The sequence below is a fragment of the Amblyomma mixtum genome, chromosome 1, assembly GCF_055824585.1.
Source record: "Amblyomma mixtum isolate Tamu chromosome 1, ASM5582458v1, whole genome shotgun sequence".
Lineage (NCBI taxonomy): Eukaryota > Metazoa > Arthropoda > Arachnida > Ixodida > Ixodidae > Amblyomma > Amblyomma mixtum.
The window spans coordinates 194,156,801-194,179,655 of NC_143012.1; the positions used below are offsets into that span (position 1 = coordinate 194,156,801).

Genomic DNA, 22,855 nt, shown 5'->3' on the forward strand with positions numbered 1-22,855 from the left:
AAAGAGACACACGCTGTCGACGCATACTGAATGCAGAAAAATGCTGCAGCAGCCTTCTGGGAAAGAAGAGCAAGTTGCCGCATACCGCGCACGTGTACAAATCCCGTCGAATGCAAAAGGAGAGCAAGGGTTCCGAGGTTGAAGACCACTGCCTGGTATTTGCCTGTTACCTGCTAAATAGTTTGTAACTGAGTTTCAGCTCGCATGCTGTTTCAGTCTCTACAACCAAACAATATCAGCTGCGACGTCAAAGGTGAGTTTAGATCACGTGAGGCACGAAAAAAAACTTTTTAATACAGCAGCTGATACGCCGTTTGTCATTCTGGATCTTGAGGCAGGTTGGTTTAAGCGTTGTAGCGAATGAAAACGACGTATCAACGATTATGTTTTTTTTCATGCCTCATTGACCTACCTTTGACGTCACAGCTGCCATCATTCAGTTGCTGAAACCGAACCAGCGAGAAGAAATTAAAACTATATACAAATCACGTCATAGGCGAACATCGTGCAGTGATTCATGCATGTATAGTGTCGTACTCATCATTACAAAAGAAGAAATAAAAAAATTCAGAGTCTACACTCCTTTAACGGTCACACTCAGCTTACGTGCGACATTCGCGCGCCGACACACTTAGCGCACGGATTGCCAATACCTTCGACATCGCCATAATTATCACCACGACAGAAGAGTTCAGTTTACTTTTGACATGAATCGAAAAACCTGCAGCGCCTCTGTAGTACGTGGCAAAAAAAAAAAAAAAACACTAGGTGCTCGGAATCGCGCCGTAATGACCTTTTACGCCGAGGGCCGGCGCCACAGTGAACCACTGAACTATGGGAGCAGCTGCATGCGAACGTCTGCTCGCACAACTGGAACGAACCGAGACACGAAGCCGACACCCCCCCTTCCCCCCTCCCCACGTTCTCCCTCGGGCTAAAAACAGGTGTTTCCGCCGTAAGCACCGCGCGTTACGTTCACCCTGATTTTGGTACGTAACGGCGGCTGCAGAGAACACCGCCTCCGAGTGCATGGGAGCGTCTCCGTAAAAGCGTCCCCCGTAGAGAAAAAAAAATCAATTCGGCGACCGAACAAGCGACTGGCCAGAATAATGTGTGCGGTCTAACCCTATAACCCTCTGAAGACTGCGGTCACACTTTTCCCACAACCCGACCCCCCCCCCCCACCAAACGGCCCAGCGAAACTCAATGCGGCTCTCGTCTTCCATTGAGACGTTGCGTGCTCGCCACAGAGTCCGTCCACAACCAGGAAACAGCTCGGACACATTTAGACCCGCGACAGTTCATTCGACCACACGTGTCGCCTCACGAGTGCGGGGCGGCGCAATAGGGCAGTCGAGCGCCCACGCGACCGCTCGGCATGCTTTCGCCAGAAATAACCCGCCCCTGCGTCGACACCACGGCGAGGGGAGACGGTGACTGAGGAGATCGCGCCTGTTGACCCACGCACCGTCTCCGAATGACGCCATTATGACGTCGGCTCTTCCCCTGACGCTCCAGCAAGCACTGAACTGAAGCCCCGCAGCGGTTTATGAGATGGCGGTATTCGGTGCAAAGAAACAAAAGGTCCAGGTGACAGCGCGTCTGCATTAAACAGCAACTCAGGCGCGGTACGATCTCCACGTCCGGCTGATAAGACGCGCGGGATTTACCGTTACCGCGGTGAGCACATTCAGCAGCCGCGCACGCATACCGAGAGCAACAATAACCGAACGGGAGAAACCGCACGAGCCAATCGCACACTCAATCGTCATGCACGAGCGATACGCCGAGTCGGAGCCGCTGGAGCAACGCGAGGAACGGGACGTCCGCCTCGCTGCAGCTTGCCGACGAGAGAGGCAACACGCGTCCATGTGTAAACACCGCGCCAAAACGCGTTCACCGGCAACCGGAGGTTACCGCTCGGAACAACGGCCCGACGTCAACGGCGTGGCAATAAATGAGCGGAACGCGGCCCGACTGTCAAACACGTGCAGGCCGGCTTGGAGCTGCCCGAGCCTGGCAGCGGCTACTCCTGCGAGAATTTCGTACCCGACTGAACGCGAACACACTGGGGTCGACACATACGTACTGAGCCTTCATCGGCCTCTACACATGGGGACACCACACCGAACAGGCGAGCCAAACGGTGCTCCGTACCAGTCGCGAAGAATCAGACGTTCTCCCGTGCCAAGGCTCACTAAGTCCATCCAGACACAGAAACTCGCACGCGCCAAAGCCGTGGAATACCGCCGTCCACCGCGCAGCACAAGAAGGGAGCTTGGAGTACAACCCTTCAGAAAACAAATGTGAAACGGGCACCTCCCTCGCAGCCGGCCACAAGGGTCCAGCCCCTCATCCGGCATTCCACGGCACGGTACAACGAGCAGGTAAACGCTGTAAGCCGGCTTTCCTCGCGGGCACGCGCCATCGATTCGAAGATTGCGCGCGCACTTATATTCACGCGTGCCCAGGCACGCGGAATGCGCGGTTTTCACCGTCTATACAAACACACGCTGCTGCGGTCGACTTATAATCTGCGATTCGGACGCCTGGCCACGGTGCTCTCCCGGAGAAAGCGACCGGCGCAGTGCGGGGAAGCCAGCTTCGGCGTTCGTCCGCGAGCGCTCCCTGACTCCTATGACGTCATACCGCAGCGTGGACACGGACCACAACTCACGTGCCAGTTGAGCGAGACGCAATTAGTCCCAGTGTCGCCGCCGTGCCAGTGCTTTCGTCAACAGCAGTCCACCGCGCGCACGCGACTATAAGGTGGCCCCCTTATCTTAAACGACGAGCCATTATCGATGGCCGCTCCCGTAAATGTATCTCATGCGCGTCTTCCGACTCTTCGGCGAAAGAAAAAAAAATCTTCAGAGGTGCGACAAAAGTGGAGCAGGTCACTGTGCCAATGTCAGGCAGGGAATTGAAATCGGCGCGAAGGTGAGCCCGACGTCTCATCGTGTACGAACGTGCAGACGCTGCACACGATGTGCTAGCCCGCGCGATGAGTGGATGGGGTGGGGGGTGTTTCGGACACCGACAGGTCGACCTAAAAGTCTCCTCGTCGGGATTAGTTACCCGCCGCGGGCTGTGAAAACGGGATCCGGGCTAGAGCCTGTCCTCTCGGGAAGTGTGACTGCCACTAAAAATCTACGGCGGTTCTCGCGAAGGCAACATCACAAGCAATGGCCCGTGTTCTCCGGCCCAAAGCACCTCGCATCCAACCGCGGAGACATGCGGGTCCGCTCGAAGGCAATGGGGAGGTCTTTACTCAATGCCCGCTACGGTCGGTGGTCCGAAGAAGAGACGGCTCTGACGTGGGCAGGCAACCGTCCGGAAGGACAGCTGGGGTTTCCGATACGCGCTCTTGTGGGATGCTTGCACAACCCAGGACAGGAAGACTCATCCGGGCGTCTGCGCCGCGCCGAACATCGACGACCCTGACGCGGACCTGTGCTCTGCCCTCAGCGGCCACGTGCGACGCGTGATAAGAAGCGCTGCGGAGTGTGCAAGCCCCTCCGAGGAAAGGAGAGACAGAGCTCGATCGAGTCCCGCCGAATACGATGTCTGGAACCCAGGGTTGAATTCAAAGGAGCCCTAAAGGAGGTCGGCGGCACAAAGACGAAGTGGGGACCATCGAAGGCTTATCGAAGATGTATAGAGACGTGTAGCGCGCAGGCGGTCTCGTAAAGGCCGGTTAAATCAAGCTGATAAGAAGGAAGAAGTCGCAGGCGCCCGCTGCGTTTTCATTCACACCGTCAAACTACGAGAACACGAGACTATACGCGAATTTCTCTTAGCTTCGCAGCAGAACCGACAGGCGCCAAAAACGGAAGATCGAATCCCAGGAAACCTTATCTTCGAATTACCACCAGCTGTGCAAGGGATAGCCCGTTCGGGAGGTTGGTGTCACCCGGATTAAGGAGCGAATTTGCCGCCGCATAAGTCGCGCACGAAAGCTGAAATTTGTTTCACTTCCGTATACGCGATTACAACACACTGAGAGCTTTGTTCAAGCACTCCACCATAATTTAAGAATGGGTTCTTTACTTAACATCGGCCCGCGCAATAGTACAGAACCGGAAACCTCAGGCACGCATTAAACACCAAGATATATGGTATGTATACACGGCGCTGCGCCGCTGTTATCAAAGCGCCCCAGCAGCAGTCTGCATGCGCGGAGGTGGGGGGGGGGGGGGGGGGGAGAGGTACTAGGAGGAGGGAAAACTTCGAAACCCTAGCCGACCGGCCAAAGAAATCATCTCTCGTCCACACAAACCTAGCCAAAAGGAGAGGGCGGGGGCGCCACGCAAGATTTATAGGGGAGCTCTGCTTCCGGAGGGGAGGCAAGCACGCATCTCGGCTACGCCCGCGCAGAAAACACGCACCGTTTCCCTCTTCTTTCCGTCCACGGCCTTGGGCGACGGAGGCAATGCAAATGGGCAGAGTGTACGCGCAACCTTGCCACGGGTAACCCCCCGCCTCGGGGTCGGCGCTGAACCGTGAAAACGCCACCACGGAACAGAACGCGGGACGGAAAAAGAAGCAGCCGCGGTCACGTTATGGAGAAAGGGGCCGACCTTGTCCATGCGGCACCCGGCGCCACGCCACGCCCGCGGATGCATGCGCAGAGTGCCGGATGCACGACGACGAAGCTCCGTGCGCGGATCCGCTTTTGCATCACTCCTCCACGCCCCGCTGTGCCACACGGCCGAAGAGGAGGAGACTACAGGACGCATCACGTCGCGTGTTTCCATAGGATGGGAGAGAAAGTGGCGGCCGCCACAAAACCACGGCCCACGTGTGTGTCGATGGGGAGGGAGTCATGGACGCCGGAGAACACACACACACACCCTCCACGGATGCCGGGAGCACGCTTAGAAAGCAGTTCTCGAATGACGACGGCTATACGTCCGCGGCAGTAAATAACGGCGGTGAGATTTACGCCTACAGTCGTACTACAAACGAAAGAAAAAAAATCCGAGAAATAGCAGTCGCGGCGCAAACACGGTGACACAAACACGTGGCGCCGTCTAGCGAACGCATGGTCAAGTACTCAAGCCATGCACAGAGTGAGAACAATTGGGGGACAGTTAAATTCATCCAAGAGTAATAAGACGCGACAGCGTTGAAAGACCTGTATCGCTCCAAAGATGAGTACGCCTATATGGGAGTAAAAAAGCAGTGAACTGCCCTGTAGCGCGCCCCCTCTACGGAGTGCGCTATAGATAGAGGACAGCTGGGTCTGCTGGAGCAACTTCTCGCAGACGCCGGCACGCTTGTCGCCATCACAACTGCTTTATTACACATCATCGTTTACATTCATTGCTGACGCCAATTAGTGATCCCCATTAACCGCGTTCCTGTAACGTGATTCACCTACTGTGCGGCGTGAGGTGGACGTACTACACAAGGCCTCCATTTAGTACCCCACCGAAAGACCGTTCTTCAGTTGCGCAGAAGTATATCGTGCCCGGCTCCCGAACCACAAAGGAGAGCGGTTCGGTATACCTTTCAGCGAAACTGCTTCTCTACGTCACTGGGCTCTCGACCAATCAGGATTTTCGAGTCATGCCGACGCCGGGTTTTTCACCCGAACGGAACCTTCAACGCCATGGAGTTAAAAAAAAAAAATCACTGCAGTCGAACACCCGTGCCCTGTATCCCCCCACCCCGGTCAGCATCGGCTAATCAAGATTACGATCTACACAGCGAGCGTAGCAGCAGCAGCACGTTCCGCAGTCCGGAAGCGGCATCATTAATGGGCGCAACGAAATGAGTAACGCGCCAAACGACCCGGTTCCCAGACGCCACCCCAAAACCACTAGCTATACGGCGTGTATAAGGGGCTTTCTATTTGCTTGCTTTCCTTGTCGGAAACACAGAGCGGCGAGTTCACAGAGTCCGTATGAATGGGAACGAAAGAAGGAGAAAAAAGACTGCAACACGTCCTTGAGGAGCCAAGCCCGCGAGAACGACGCAGAACGACCGAAGAAAAAAAGAAAAGAAAAAAAAAGAAGACGCCCGAACAGCACGCAAGCCACGCGAGAACATCGCACTCATCCATTATAGGCTGCAATAAAACCAGGTTCTACGCCTGTACGAAGCAGCTGGTCGACTAACGACTTTACGGCATGCGCGCACTGATGACGTCAGCTAGCAGGCAGCTGTGGATCGAACTTGGTAAATCTCGAGAGTCATTCCCATTTCCTCCGTGATACCACCCCTAAACATTTTACGGGCAAGCTTTTGTATACCGAGCGAAGCGTCCCAACAAAACGCCTCGAGCACCCACAGACGCGGCTGAGTTCGCAGCCACCGATGCAACAGTGTTCGCCAGTATGTCTACAGCTGCGCAGCAGCAAATCGGCGCAGTGGGCGACCCCGCTTCAACTCCGGCTAAAAGCAGGCGCTGTACACAGCACAACACACACATGGGTTTGTCGGCAGAAAAGTATCAAGCGCCCACCGATAGCCAGAAACAAAGACGTTTCGGCCCCGCTACGGGAGCCTTGTTCACAATCACGGGGTGGAAGTGAAAGTTGCTTAGTAGTAGAAGACTTTGTTCGGCCATAATTTACAGGCCGAGCGACCAGAAGTCGCTGTTCTTCCTCCTCTTCAGCGCCAAGCCAGTCGAGCCAGGCGGTGGTGGTTAGAGAAGGTGGTTATATGGGTTTCACGACATGACGCAAGCAGCGGATGCATATCGGGGCTAGATAGCCTTCGTTGCGACCGAGCGCAAGCTCCGTCGTCTGAATGTGAAGGGGCTCCAAGCAGGTAAAGCCTTGTCTTGTAATCTCTTCATTTTATCTTCGTTCGATCCCAGTCGATGTCACGACCCGAGGAGACTGCATGTTCTGCCCGAGCGTTCGTTGCCACGTGCTGCTTGTTCGTCGACAACATTGCTGTGCTGCTTCAATCTCTCTCCAAAACGGTCCGCTTCAGCGATGTACACATGCCGACAATCAGCGCAAGGAACCCCGTGTGCAATAGACCCCGGAAGTTCTCCTTCACCATATTCTCTTTCATTGTCACCACCACTGCGCGTCCCAGCATCCGCAGGGTGTGCACGTCATGACAGACTTCCAAGCAGCCTGTCGGCTCCTACTTGCAGGCAGTATGCCTAAAAAGCTGTTGGGCATAGTAAGCAACTCTATGAGCGCTAATTCCTCCCTCAAGCATCAGATAACGTGGGTGCCTGGTCACGCGGGATTAGAGGGCAACGAGGTCGCGGACGCACTAGCTCGAGGGCATACCAACCGAGCGGGCTCCAACCCCGACCCAAGCTCTCTTACCGAAGTTCCCGTCACCTACAACACACTACTCCACTTCCTGAGATCACAACGACAGCACTTTCCCCCTCCACATAAGAAGCTTACACTCAGGAATCTCGGGACTGGAGGCAACTCCAGACCGATACATTCCCCAATCTTTACAAGTACAACATCATTTTCCCCGAGCGCTATAAAGGAGAATGCCCGTGGTGCAAAGACCGGCCCGATGTATACCACATTACATATGGGGATGTAAGGGCTCGAAACCCCCGGACATCACAACACATAGAACGAAAGAGCAATTGGAGACTCTCTGCTCAGCTCGGAGCTTGATCAGCAGCGCTCACTCGTTGCTCAGGCTAGAGCGGCGGCCAAGACCAGTGGAGTCTTGAAATGAAGACACCACCCATTGTATATTTCTCCTCGAGTCTTGTTTTCCTTGTCAATAAAGTTTTCTACTACTACTACCAGCATCCGCGTTGGGACATGCGAAACGTCAACTTCGTACGACCGAAATATGCGCGGGACGGGCTTTCACTCTCGCCGGGGACACGTGTTACGGGAATCCTTTTCCTTCCCTCTTGTCACTGAGGGTTGCGGCACTGGATGGGCCTTAATGCAATAGACGCGGTTTGACGGAAACCCGTCCGGTCGTGAATAATCATTCTCGGAAATAATCAAGCAGCACGCGGGAAAAGGAAAAAAGAAAGAAAACGCTCTGGCGGAGCGTGCTTACTCCTCGGGCCATGAAATCGACCGGGATGGCGCGAAGATAACTGGAAAAAAAAAAAGAGCAAGACGACCCGCAGCCGTACCGCAAGTTTTACGAAGGCAGTCTACCACCGATATACGCAGCCGCTGCTTACGTCAACCAACCTTCACTTTCCATTCCTTCAACGCGAACAAGGACGCCACAGGGGGGCCGAAACGTCTCTTTTGTTATTAACGATTGGACGGCGCTTGACAGTTTTCCTCCATGATTACTCCCGACCGGGCGGGTTTCCGTCACACCGTCGATTTCGAGGGGTAGCTGCGTCGCTCTGACGTCATTAACGGATCTCGGTAAGTGAGCATCGATCTCCTGGGCAAACACGCAGCTGCGGAGGAAGCCGCCTCTTCTGACAAGCTCCCCACCCCTGTCCTCTCTGGCAGCCAGATGACGGTCCCGTGCATCCAGCGTTCAGCTTCAAGAGACACCTACAGCGAGACAAAACGCTTACTCGGGCCCGTTGGTGCACGTTTTAAAACGTGGAGAACGACACACCGGAGCCAGATTCGTCTTCGGCTGCGCTGTTTCGTTGCACATACCTCAGAACAATTTGTCAAGTCCCGCTCAGCGTGAGCTGCAACGGATGAGGAACGACCGCACTGCAGCTTGCTCTTTAAAGGGAATTCATTCGGCAGATGGTCTCATTACAGTTTTATTTACAGCGAAATTATCCCCCCCCCCTCCAAAAAAAAACAACAAAAACGGGAAAATTGCCAAATTGTTTAGCAATTCCTGGCGAAAATGACTGATCAGGCTTAAAACACGCGCTAAAGCGCGAAACGCGTTTTTCGTGTACAGCTACCGCCCTCTAGAATAGGAGATCGCAACCAACGCAACTGCCGACGGTAACTCGTCTGTGGCGGTGGAAGCAGCCCAACAACGGTCCGGACGAATGTGACTCGTCATCGCCGATATTGGTACAACCTCCCATGAGAATGGATTGGAGTTGATGGTTAAAGGGCTAATTACACAAAAACTCGTAATGGTCCGCCAGGACGTTGTTCCGATAACAAAACTTCTGTTGTTGCACGTCATGTAGACTATTTGCAGCGCTTGCACAAACCCAAGTGCGATGACGCCGGGGGCCAAAGCGTGCGCCAGGCGAAGAAACCGTAGTTTCCCACCTTTTGATTAATCAAATACAGTGGCCAGCTGGGGAAGAAGAGTGTCATTTATCAGCGGCAACAAACTCGTAGAGTCAAGCTGACCACATCGCACGCTCCACACACCTTTGAAACGTCGCGATACCGGGGCTCTTTCCTCCACCAACGGCAACAAGCAAATCTGCGCACGCCTCAAGGGATGACTCATGACTCAAGGGGTGCCTGGCTGGGTTTGCAAACGGTTACGTTGGAATTCACAAACGATGTAGCCGGGGGCCATTTCCTTCCTCGGTGTACAAACACATTTCCCCTCGAGAACCAAATACAAGCACGCCATCTACGGCCACAAATTCCTTCGACGCGTTCGTATACGCGCGGGTGCACAGCGGGCAGATGCGGTGGTCGGGAAAAGGGGCGACTTTCTTTCGCCGTGCGTGCCTGCGCAGCGCCGGGCGTCCGGCCTTGGCATCGCCACGCAGCGCGTGTTACAACAAACAGCCGGCCGGCAGAGAACGAAGCATGCATCACGCGACTGCAGCAGCAGCAGCACAACAGGGCGATCGCCTTTCTTCCCCGGGCTAGAAAGAATTCCCGGCCGGGGCCCCCCTGGAAAAAGCTCGCTGCCCGTCGCCACCTCGCCCTCCCGCCGAGGCTTCGCGCGACGAGAGCGGCGTATATTTAGAAGCCCCGTGGCGCCTGCGACTGCACTGCTGGTGGTGGTGCCGCAGCCGCCGCCACGGCGCTGACCATGGGCCGGGGGAGACGGCCCGGTGCGCGAACACGCGGCCAAGGCCGGGACTCCGACCGCAGCAAGGCGAGCGGCGCCAGAGTCGTTCAAGGCGGACGGACGGGGGCGAGACGGCAAAACATCACGCACGCGCATGAATACTCTCTCTCTATCATGTGAGCACGAAACACACTCGGTCGGTAACCATGCAGGCGCACATTCGACAAGACACTTCTTATGCTCCAAGCCAGACCCTGGGTTGCAATGCCGCGAGGCAAAAAATACTGCCGCCTCTCCGGGGAATAGTTTGGCGAATGAAAACCCGACGCATTCTTTAACAATACATTCACCACCCGTCCTCCCCCCCCCCCCCCCCCTTTCCCACCAAGAAAAGAAAGTAAAAGAAAGAAAAACCGCTACACGACAAAAGCCTAGCGTAGCGAGGCGACGAAGCTAAAAGACAGGCCTTGGCCATACTCGCCGCACAAAACGTCCTATACGTTATCGTAATTAGCAAAAGCCCGATAAAGACCAGCAGTAATTCGAGCCTCGTTTCGGACTTACGGAGCTTTGCGAACAAAAAAATACACACGTATACTTTACCGCCAAACACCGACAATCCACTGCCTTCACTAAATGCGCGGACTGGATCCACTGTCTATACCGTCTCCTCCCCGAGCGAAAGAACGACGGCTAACACACCATTCCTTTCGCGTGCACCAGGTGGCGACGCGGCAGGTCACACACGCCGTCCACCACGCCGACTCCATCCACCGTACCTGCAGACCGAATCTTTAGTGCCTCGCAGCTGACCTGCCGTCAATGCCTACACGGTGTAGCCCGCACTTTCCCACACGCGTGCGCTTTTCTCGAACGCATGCTCTCTGCTTCCCCGAACGTCTGGCACAACCGGCAATGAGCGCTGCTCGTGCCCTGGCCGCCACGTTTACTCGGTCTTCACGTTACGTCTTTACGACCAAGCACCCGCCCCCTCAATGGAACACAGGCCGCCAGCGAGACCCCAACGTTTATCCGAGGGAACCCCCTTCCACGGTCGTGCAGGTGCGTTGCCCAAGACCGGCAGCCAGGGAATCCCGGAAAGATCGCGAACGCAGGCGAAACAAACACGTATGGGGCCGTCGCAGCTCTGAGGAGGGAGTCGGGCTGGCTCGAAGAAACGTTCGGCTGTTTTGACTGCGTCTCTCGTGTTCCGAAAGCTTCTTTCACAACCGCATTTCCGTCGATTGCTTGAATCCGCACCCCCCCGCCTACTGCCCACTTTCGCCGGAAAATGCTGCTGCCTGGATAGTGCTGAACGGCTCCCTCTCGATCCCTCCATAATCCATGTTCAAGAAGAACAGCGCGAAATAGACAAGGACTAAAGGAAGACACACACAGACAGGCGCTGACTTGCAACTAACGGTTTATTGCTCGGAACGTGTGCATGGACTAGTGTGTATTATCCCTGTTTTTTTTGGTTGTTGTTGTCTGGAGCCTGTTCTATTTATTTCCACGTTCCGAGCAATAAACCTTCAGTTGCAAGTCAGCGCCTGTCTGTGTGTATCTTCCTTTAGTCCTTGTCTATTTCGCGCTGTTCTTCTTGAACATGGCATACCAACTCGCCCAAGCATCAGTCGTCCATAATTCATCGCCTCCGAGAGGCGCCTCTGTGTTCCCGCTGTAGCGCTTACCCCACCCTTTAAAATGTAATCTAGGCCTCCCCCCTCCTTCCTGGAGGGGTCAGCCGACTAACGCCACAGCCGCCGGCAGCGAGCGTTAGTTGGCTGACAGCAGAGAGCAAGGTGCTGAAGCTCGCAAGCACTTCCATTCGAACATGCAACAATGGTACATGTACCCTCAAGCGCACAAAAAAAAAAAGGAACCTTCGATTAGATAGGCAGGTTCTCTCCGAGTCAGCTAATAGATTACGGCAACAGGCCTTGATTGTCTTCTTTCTGCCGTCGCCCTGTCCGCGAGCAGCTTCCTCGTTGTGGCACTGATGAGGCCGGCCGAGTGACAGCAGCAGCGACGACGACCCACACGCTAAGCGAGCATTTCAAAAATGCTTGCCAATGAATCTGGCCCACGGGCAACGTCGCATCTTTGCTATTGCATGGGCGTCAAGTGCCAGATTTTCACTTCCTCTATGCCGAACTAAGCGGGGACACCATGCACAGAAGCCTCACAGTGAGTGCCCTGCGCGTTAAAAGGGCAAGGCCGCAGGGGAGAGAGCAGGGCGGCGTCCGCAGGGGCCCGGTTCAACGCACCCGGCAAGGGGCCGAAGATAAGGGGCCGAGCACCGGCTGAACTAGTTCAGCGACACTGCAAGTCTCCCTTCCGGTCTTGCCCCTGCACTGCGCCGGCCTCGAGCACTGCTCTCGACCACGCTGAAGCCGCGACGCCGAAAAGCTGACGGGAACAAGCAGGCCGGAGCGCCAGCCTGCCGCTGCAAGTCCGCTACATACGGTGCATGTGCAGGCCGAGGCCCGCTTTCCTTTTCTTATTATATTAAGGTGAAAACCTTTAATGGCTCATACTGTCAACCGTTAGCAGAGGATGTCACGCCTTTGGCAGCTTTTAACACGTGTTAACTGGGGAACTGAAAGAGATACGAGAAAACGAATGAGTGCCTCATATAGAGGAGGAAAGAATGAACCTGGAAGCCAAGTTTGATGACTGTAGAGTAATAAGTTAATTAATTACGGTAAAAAAACTTCGAAATTGCGTCTAAATAGCGCGGACGTCGATATACAGCCACGGGAACAGTGTGACGTCACATCCACCGAAAGTCGTCACGGCGTAGTGAAAATTGCCAAAGAATGGTAGGAAAAACGTCGGATTTGTGTCAAATTAGATGTAAAAATGTGTAATTAAGCGTAATTATACTTAAGATCCCCGAAATATGTACAATTTGGGTATCGATATCGCCACTGGAACGGTGTGACGTCACATCCAGCGGAAGTCGTCACGGCATAGTTTCCTCGGCTTTCGCCTCAACACTTTGGCAGCTAAAGTGTCCTCGAAATTCTTTTTAATGATATTATGGCTCCATCGTAACGTAACATCATAACTCTCCCCCGCCCACTCTTCCCCATTATACACACAAGACAGCCTAGGCTTGTACGGGCGATCCCTATCCAGTCGCCCACGGTGACGGCTGACCCATTCGAAGCCGAAGCGAAGTCACCAAACAAGGCGTCCCTGTTGGCGCGTTGGCGGGACAAAACAAGCTGAAGAGGCTTCCCGAAATAGCGACCTTTCTCGACTGGCCCAGTTTCCCGCTCAATCCATCCCCATTCCGTCCGGCGCCTCAGGGGGGCCGAGCGAATTGGCTCGCCGTCCCCCGACGGAGGCCCAAGCAGGAGGTATACACGCGACGCGAGGGCGTCGGCACAGAGTAGCAGCCACTGCGAAAAGTTCCGCGCCAAAAAAAAAAAAAGCGACTCTCAGCAATACGTTTTTTGATCGAGCGTCGGAGGCAGAGGATCGTCCGCAACGAGCCAGCGCTCTGTGTACAGAGGCGACTTCAAACTGCCGCTGCGCAGGGGACGGTCGCAAGGGAAAAACACACCGCGTTCAATTTTTAAACCTCCGCGCCTTCGGATCCCCCACCCACCCGAGGGATATTCTACAAAAGTAGCGCTACCTACACTTCCACCCGAAAAAAAAAAGAAAAAAAAAAGAAACGCCTCGAGAAACTCTACCATGTCCAGCCCCCGCGCAGACTGCGCTAGCTCATGACGCCGCAAAGCTAAGTTCGAATGTACTATTTTTTTTCTTATTCCCTTCTATACGATCACCACAGCAACTCTGTAGAAACAAGCGAACCGCTTACGCTGACAGGGAAAAAAGCGAAATTATACTGGCTATCGCAACAACGCCAACAGTACCATAAACCAAGAACATGGCCAATCCGTCTCAACTCCCACACCATGCCGAGGTTTATACTCGAACTTATGCTCGTAGTTCGCGCATAAAAGGGTACACACAAATTAACACGGCTGATCAGCCTTTTCCACGTAGCACAAACCGAAGCGCGCATCGCAGAGCAGGAGTACGCGAGAGACCGAAGACACTGTCAGCAAAAAGTACTAAGGAGAAACGTCGCACCGGCAACTGCCACCTCGCGAGCAATCAACAGGTGGGACAAATTGCGTGCAAGTACACGTATACTGGCTCATAGAATTTCCAGCCCACCACAGCCCCCACGGGTCCCAGTTCGGCGCACCCAGCGACTGGTATGAAGCATACGCCACCGACTGATTCCCCCACAAAAGCGACATTTAAAAGCGCGCTTTTCGAGGAGGACGCCAGTCGCCGCCGTACATGCTGCTCACGGCAGGGCACCAATGAGCCGTGCTGTGCAGAGCAAGCCAAAGCGAGGAGCAGCTGCGGAACAAAGCATCCACCACTCACCGCGTGCAAGGAACAAAGCGGCGCCGCTCGAGCGTATAAAGCCCCGGCGAAATGCTCCGAAATTTACAGCCTCCTCACACGTCGTCATCAGCCCGGCGCAGGTGGCCGCCGTTGAAAAAGCGTCTCGATAGCCCGGAGCGTTGCACTAGCTCTTCCGCATAACTACTGGCCCCAGATGGCAGCACTATCTATAAGCTGCGGGTAAGAGGCGTTCCATCTATCACCCAATGAACGCTGCCGCCTACTGCCGCGGTGCCGCGGGTCTGCCACAACGTTGTCAGCGCTAACGCATGCAGCCCACATCTCTCTCTCATCACCCCAGGTACAGTCCTGGTCAAAAGTGTTAAGCCCAGAGGCTTTTCTTGAGCCGTATAACAGAGCCATTAAGGCACTATTAAAGGCCGAAGGACCTTGAAATGCTAGCAGAAGGTTTCTTCTAGACGTAGAGAAGCTTCCTGCTCGGCTTGTGCCTTGAAAGGTCCACTAGACGCAGCATTCTGGGAACATTAATTTCGCTGGAGTTGAACGCTGTGCCCTTAAGACTTTACTGTATCTATTGGCGCGATTCAGGCGTCCACTGACCTAGGGAGCCAGTTATGGGCACTTGCTTGCCTCAAAATCATCGGAGTCTAAAAGAACGCCAATGAACGCTCTATGTTTTTTCTTATTGCAGAGTTTTCGCACTGCCCCACAGTCCACATGCTACTGCGCGCGGGCCGCCAAAGGCGCATACGCAGATTGCCCTATAGCCTTTATGCACGCCGGTCAAAGTCCTCCACGGGCACCGCGACTTGCTACGACTTTTTCACTCCTCTGCACGCTCACGAGCCGCTTGCTGCGAGTGCCCATTAGAACGACATGAAAACCCGGCATCGCCCAAATAGCGGAGGCGTTACAAAACTCGCGATTGGTCGAACGGTGCGACGTCATCAAAAGAGGGGGAAATACGAAATGTTGGCCAGTAACGCTCAGTGCTATAGTACTTAACAACAACTACAAAGTAATGAAGTATAATTAGAACACACCTGGAAAAGAATTGCAATACTTTCATATTACTAAGTTCCAACGTAAGTTCCTTAAGCGCCCCGGCAATTTTTTAGTTTGCAAACGTCAGGCAGCCAACCCGAGAGAAAGGGGCGCCGTTGACTACTCCAGTGGCAACCATCGCATAGAGCTACAACAGCTGCTCCACAGGCTTTCATGACCTGTCGTGCTGTACGGTCTCATGCCGGCATCATCATCATCATCATCATGCTAGACTGGCCCAACTGTTCGTCCAGTGCATCTCTCATTTATTCGCCCATATTTAACTGAACTGCCAAGGGGACCTCTTAGTACCGACAACTCGAACGGTCGTGACGTACGTCCGCGCCTGGCGAGGGTCGTGTGCCTTCGCACAACCAACGTCTTCAGTGCACATACCATATACGGACAATACGGCCGCAACCAGTGAGACAGAATGAAACGCGGATATGCGCTGCCTCCACACGCGCGTCATGCACTCCCGAGCTCTTCAGCGCTGCAGATGGGGGGAAAAAAAAAGCAGCCACTCAAGACGCCAAGCCTTTTCTCCGCTGCGAGAGCAACGGACGAGGAGCAGAAGCAACCCATCAATGAATCCGTTCGCTCACGCGGAGGCACTTGATCCGGACAGCCCGACGTATACATGACTCACGCCGACACGAGCCCCACCGAGCCAGCTGCGTGAAACGACCACTACGGCGCTGAGTCATGCGTGCCGTCGTTTGAGCGCGGGGGGAAAAAAGAAAGCGAGTAAAAAAAACGCCGCAGGGAGTGAGTGATACCACTCCGCTAACAAGCGCAGCGCATAATTAAACGCCAACTCCCGACGGGACTAGACTGTATGTAATGCCATTGTAACCACGGGTTTTCGCTGCTGTGGCCACTGCTGCTCACACGGCGCACATGACCGCGGTTACGTCGCTAACCAAGGTTATCGCGAATCGAGCTTGTCGACCTCGCTTTGCGTTGTTAACCGAGAAAATGGCGCCGACGAAGAGTGCCCGTCGACGGCCGTGTGCGACAAGCACACGAGCTGGCCCGCTCCAACAACGTACATTTTTCACACGAAATCATGTTCCAAGAAAGACACATTAAAAAAAAAATTCGGGGGTACGACCCGACATCGTAATGGGTTAATTTCCGTATATGCAGAAGGTCATTCTCTGCATTCATACACCCCTGGAAGTCCTCACACCCGGCGTAGTGCGCCACGATCCTGCGACGGCATGGTGCTCCCAGCGATGGGCCTTCTGCGGCCCTGGTTCCTCTTCCCGAGCGACCAGTCATTAATTTAACTGCAACCTGCCACGCAGGATGGGCAGTTTGCTCCCTATGCGGTCGGCAGGTTGTGATGACGCCGCAAGGTCACGTGACCTAGGTGCGCGCAAGCAGACCGGGCGAGCCAGTGAGCCGCGCCGCACCGGCGGCAGATATACAGGGTGTTTCACCTAAGACTTTCTGCAATTTTTAAAAATAAGCTATTTGAATTAGATGTGCGCTTTTTCTGGCATAGCATTGTCAGTGGTGTAGTACATCATAATACAGCTAAGACGTGCTAACTAGCAGGCTTGTTAACCAATATTTAATAGTTAACTTTTAAACTATTACCGTTGGGCTTCTTAATTATTGAGAGGCATGTAGCCCGCCGTAAGTAATGTCCATATCCGTTTTTAGAATTTCGAGAACGCGATTATCCTCGGCGCTGTGGCCCAACAAATTTTGGCTATCTCGACGAGTTAGGTTCACTGGAGAGGTTGCTTTGCCTGCAAGCTTCTGAAACCGCATGTATTTTTGCGCGATGTAGGCGAAATTTGTTGGGCCACAGCGCCGAGGATAATCGCGTTCTCGAAATTCTAAAAACGGATATGGATATTACTTACGGTGGGCTACATGCCTCTCAATAATTAAGGAGCCCAACGGTAATAGTTTAAAAGTAACTATTAAATATTGGTTAACAAGCCTGCTAGTTAGCACGTCTTAGCTGCATTATGATGTACTACACCACTGACAATGCTATGCCAGAAAAAGCGCGCATCTAATTCAAATAGCTTATTTTTAAAAATTGCAGAAAGTCTTAGGTGAAACACCCTGTATATGCGGCTGCTAGCAGGAACTTGCTGGTATCGCAGTGTTCACTGCCACCACCAACTCAGTATGGGTCAGAGATCCTCAAGAAGGATCCATTTTTGGTATTCCTTTATCCCAGGGCTTATTATTTACGAGAACAACAAACGTTAGCACGCTTTTTTGACGCCTGCGCCAAGGGTGCGCCGTATAGAGAAGGTGTTGGCTTAGCGCGGACGGCTTGCGGGAAGCGTGGCGGTGGAGGCAGTGCTACCGGAGGATGGCGCCGTCGGACGGCACACTAAATATATTCTGCGTAGCAAATAATCACGATTGTGCAAATGCAGCTTCGCTCTGTCGATTACCGCGTAACTTTGTTGCACCCAAGCGGCCACTGATATCCGTAACCGCGAACGGTGGCGAGCTGCGAGACAACGGCGAACCGTGATAACCGCAGTTAAGTTCAGTAACCGCGCGGTTAAGCATACCGGCGACCAGACTGCCCGTGTGGCTATAGGGTCAGTTAAGCATAGCATAACTGAAGTCACAGAACATTGTGCCTTGTTTGCTGCTGTTCCGTGCACAGCAGCTGCTCTCCGGTCCGTTTTACGGTGGGAACGGGACGTCTTTCCCGCAGCCACCACAGGCCACGCATTTACAAAGCTGAATGCTGCACCACGAATGGTACAGCACGCCATCAAGGGAGATTTCACTCCATAGCAAAAAAAAAAGCTACAGGCAGCCGTCAGAAACACGCGCATGCCATCACGACGCGGGCAGCAATCTTCCACCAGGATTTGTTTGTTTTCCTCGCAATAAACAGCCCGCCTAGAACGCAGATGACTCGTTCGAGCACTCGATAAACATGGGCGAAGAAATTCGCGCACAGGTACAGAGAGAGAGAGGAACGGGCACCGGCGAGAGAAAGGGCATCGCGCTGCAAGCGGCAAGCATACGCGCCTGTGGCCTCCACCCCCGGAGGTTTCCCACCGCGGGGCAAGCGCGGATAACCGGGGCCAGTTAGGGCCGGCGAACCACCAGTTCCGTCCCTCGTTTGTCTCACTACGTGCCCGTACACAGCAGATGGCGCGAGCGAATGACGACTGTCGCCCCCGGTTGACGCCGCTAGAACAATGGGGGCCGAGGGTGGCGGGCAGCCTTTGTGAGTGAAGATATGCACCTATAGGCCTACAGCTGCACGTGTCGCGTACAGGCGCCGACGCCTCCCAGCACACACAATGGCCGACTGGCAGCGGCCCAAGAGGCACGGACCTCGTTAGCCGCGCCGGCTAGCTCCATCCTGTCGCCGTCAAAACGTCCGAGGAATGCGACGAGCCCCCGAAGTTGACGCGTCACCACGCAATCGCGGAGTACGGTGTTTCGCAGAGCGACCTTTCGCTCATCGAGCTTTTTGCCCGGCGGAGCGGCCATTCGCATCGCATCTCCGCTGGAAGCGAAATAGCATTTTTTAGCCCAGTCGCCATTTCACGCCTACTTCGCACTCCTCGAGGTGCATTCGCATCGGCAAGTCGCGAAGTTCGCGCGACGGTATGGGTCCAGAAAGAGACAATCGCGGACACGGTGCTAAGGTCACGCGGCAGTTACTGGCTCCTCGGCATTAAACTGCTTCCGTTAGAGTCGAAAAAGACACGCTGAATCAACCGCTTGTTTTAACCTGCCGGCCTCCGAATGGCGGCGACGTGTATCCCTAAAATTCTCCCCCCTGAACGAGACCCTTAGAACATGGCGACCCGCAGGTTCCATGTAACCATCTGTAGTGGCATGCCACTCCTTCGGCGACTCGCCAGTAAGAATGCGCAGAGCAAGTTCATCCTCCCAAGTGACACATTTATTAAGGGCCTTTTCAATAATGCAAAACTGAATTATTAGGCAGCATTTCCCTATTGTCGCGCAAACAGAATAAGTGTCAGATTTTTTAGGCAGAACCGTCGTACTGTATGTCAGTTCATTAAAGGTCCACTAAAGAGGAATCTGAACTCGTCCTTTTACCGCGGGAACTCGATCTACACGTTCCGAGCATTCTTAGAAACTCCTAATTATTGTCCCGTGTGGCCGACTTCTCTAATTTAAATCGGATTAAATGTCCCGGCTCCTGCTTTTTTTTTTTTTCAGCTCACCGCCGACGATGGGAGGAGTCGACCCAGTGGCGGCTTGCCGCTCTGCCATCGGCGGAGTGATACGTAGCGATCGGCGAAAGCAAAGAGTCTATGCGTATTTTTATTTCCGTGGGCCTAATTTGCAGCTATGCAGTCTCTGACTGGATCTAATTATTCATGATAAAAGCGAAAGTGAGGCCGTCACACGACTGCCGGAGTAAGCTAACGCCACACGTTAGTTGACTCCTCCTATCTTCAGCGGTGTTCAAAAAAAGGCAGGAGCCAGGACGTTTAATCCGATTTAAATTAGGGAAATCGGCCGCACCGGACAATAATTGGAAGCTTCTAAGAATGCTCGGAACGTGTAAGTCGATTTCCCGCGGTAAAAAGACGAGTTCAGATTCCCCTTTAGTGCACCTTTAACTCTGGCTGGTAACGCAAAGGGTCATCAGTCATGCGCCCCGACAGGTGACCAACAACTTCTCAAGGACAAAGTTTACGTCATTTTTCACATTTTAGGAATCAGTGTTGCCTCATTCCGAAGGGCGTAAAGGGGGGAACTGCGCGCAGTACTGCGAGAAGATCGGTCGATCGGTACACTGCAGCCACAACCCAGTGACAGGTTTGACGACGACGCCCACAAGACTACACGAATACAAGAACGCGGAAGATCGGCATGCGGATGCCAGCGTATTGTCCAGTCTTTGTTCTTTTTGCTTCGCAATGCACCCTATATGAAGGAATACGTTCTAAAGCTTAGAAGTGAAAACAGCGCGGTAAAACGAGGCGAACGAAGGAACACGCAACGCAAGCGCTATTTTCACTACGAATCAATAACAACCCGAACAAATCGCAGCCTTAATTAACTTAATTTTTAAAGCTTGCAGAGTCCCTCGACCGGCACTTTTCGTGTCCGCACTCGGCACCAACTACTTCGCGTCCGCGCAGCAGAGATCCAGGCAAGATGTAAGTTCACCCGGATGACAATAAAGATCGCACACGCCTTTGTGAGCGTATACGCTGCACACGCGTAGCGTAGAGTGCGTGCATGACCGCGCAGGTAGCAGAGGACAGGCTATCTGTGCAATCCGGGTAAGCCTGGGACAAGAAGAAGAGATGAGGCGAACGAAGTGTAGAGGAAGAAAGGCCTCGAAAGAAAAGAGGGGATTTCCATCTCCCGGCAGTTCATTTCTGCTGCGCGTGTACTGAGGTATTTAGACATCCGCCCGACTGCAGTGCACAGTCCGGGGCACACGTCCAAAACACCTCAGTCATATGCCGGAGACACACGGGCACTGCCGCCAACACTTACAAAAAAAAGCTTGTCAGTCTATAGAATGTCTATAGACTTCTGTCTATGAAGTCTATAGACTGTCTACAGAAAATCCTAGAGAACAGTACATAGGCAATTGAAATGCCATGGACAATCAATAGATTTATGGCCACACACTTTTAGTAGACCTTTGTCTACAGACAGTCCAAAGACTATGAATAGACAAAAAAGCAATATCTGTAGGAAGTTAATAGAGTCAATAAGAAGTCTACAGACTGTCTATAGACCACTTTTGTAAGGGAAGGCGCAAGATGGCGTCGGCGAAGAAGGTACGCGGTCGCACCGCGTACAAGAAGAAAGGCTGAGAAGAAGACAGACCCCTGATTCGGCCCCTCCACACCTGGGCCCGGGTGCGTTCCCAGGGCGAAGGAATCTGGGCCGGATGTGACGCACGGCCCGGGGAACAACATCGGAGAAAGGAAGAGGACCGCAAGAAGAGCGCTGCGCGGAGGAGGAGGTCGAAGGTTCAAGGCCGCCGCGCCGAGGGCTGACACACACACACACGTGCGGCGACCCCGTGACCCACATAGCGCCGATCGATGCAGAATGCGACGGCTTCGACACCGCGCCCAGGTGTAGCAGTCAACTCGCGCTGAAGCCTCAAAAGCTCACGGAAGGACTACTCGCGTGGCTAAAGGTGTTCTGCACATAGCGATGGAACCGCCGCCGCGGTGGCTCAGTGGTTATGGTGCTCGGCTGCTGACCCGAAAGACGCGGGTTTGATCCCGGCCGCGGCGGTTGAATTTCTTTGGAGGAGAAATTCTAGAGGCCCGTGTACTGCGCGATGTCAGTGCACGTTAAAGAACCCCAGGTGGTCGAGATTTCCGGAGCCCTCCACTACGGCGTCTCTCACAGCCTTAGTCGCTTTGGGACATTAAAACCCCATAAACCATAAACCATAAACATAGCGATGGAACCAAATCTTGAGCCTGCTTCTCCAGAAAGAAAAAAAAAAGAATCCCAGGTAGTGGACCGTATACCGAATACGAGTCAGCGCTGCTGTGTCCTTCTCAAGTCCCGCGTAGCAGCGCTTTTTGCATTGAAACATACGCACGCCCAAGGGCTTAATTCGCACCGCAGCGCCGGGAGGGATCCCGGGCAAGGCGACCGGAGCAGCAGCGGGAACAGCGTCGTGACTGTGTCAAGGTTGCGCGCTCCGGAACCCCTCGCGGAACGCGGCTCCGATTGCAGGACCCCGCTATCTCCGCCGCAGCTCCACGCTGCCACCATCGGAGCATATACGCTGCGCGGGACGCTGACGGGCGCCCGACCCGGACGGCCGTGACTGGACACCTCTCTTATCGCGTATCCCTTCGCTCGTTGCCGTGTGCTTACGAGATTCCAAGCCGACGAATTGCTGATGGGCGAAGCTTTACTCGCCTTGGGGAGGAACGAACACATGCAGCCACAGATTCCGGGGGTTATTTCACGGCCATTTGCTTGTTTGTCTTTTTGTAGTTGATACAAAGAAAATGGAAACAGGCTGCGACCCAGCAGGGACGGTGCAGGTAAGGCTAGGCTTCCCGTTGAGTCGCTACTGGATATAGTATAGGGCTACTTCTCAAACAACCTGGAAATAAGAAGAAACACTCGCACTCTTCTTGGCCCTCGGCCTAAGCGAACTTGCGACATCTAAAACTTTGCAGTGACCGTTCGTGCCTGCCCTCTTCAGGACATCCCAGCTCCACGATGCAGTGCGGATGCCGAGGCGAACGGAGGGGAGGGTGCCGGAGCCTTCGGTGAGGAAACTATACGTTGCAGCTGTGCTGTTGAGACAAGGTGACCGCGGCTAATGCGGACGAGCGCTAAATGGACATCACTTAGATCCCGCGGCAGACGAACCCAACGGATCCTACATCCCTGACACCAACAGGGCGTCCCTTCGTTGTTAGAGGCTGGCCTTAAGCGCCAAAAAAGAAAGAAAGAAATCAATTCCCGCGCTACATCGCTTCAGTCCACAGTTAAAAGACACGTATTTGCGTCCGTCATTCGAAGCGCACTTCGCAACCGCTCAGCCACACGACCCAGC

The 22,855-nt window shown here is 54.0% G+C and overlaps 1 protein-coding gene across 1 annotated transcript in view; it reads right to left on the reverse strand.

Annotated features, from left to right (window-relative positions):
• The window catches only part of LOC149370452 (E3 ubiquitin-protein ligase RNF19A-like), a 66,820-nt gene that overhangs the window by 20,214 nt on the left and 23,751 nt on the right, over positions 1-22,855 (reverse strand). The gene's annotated exons all lie outside the window — the stretch shown is intronic.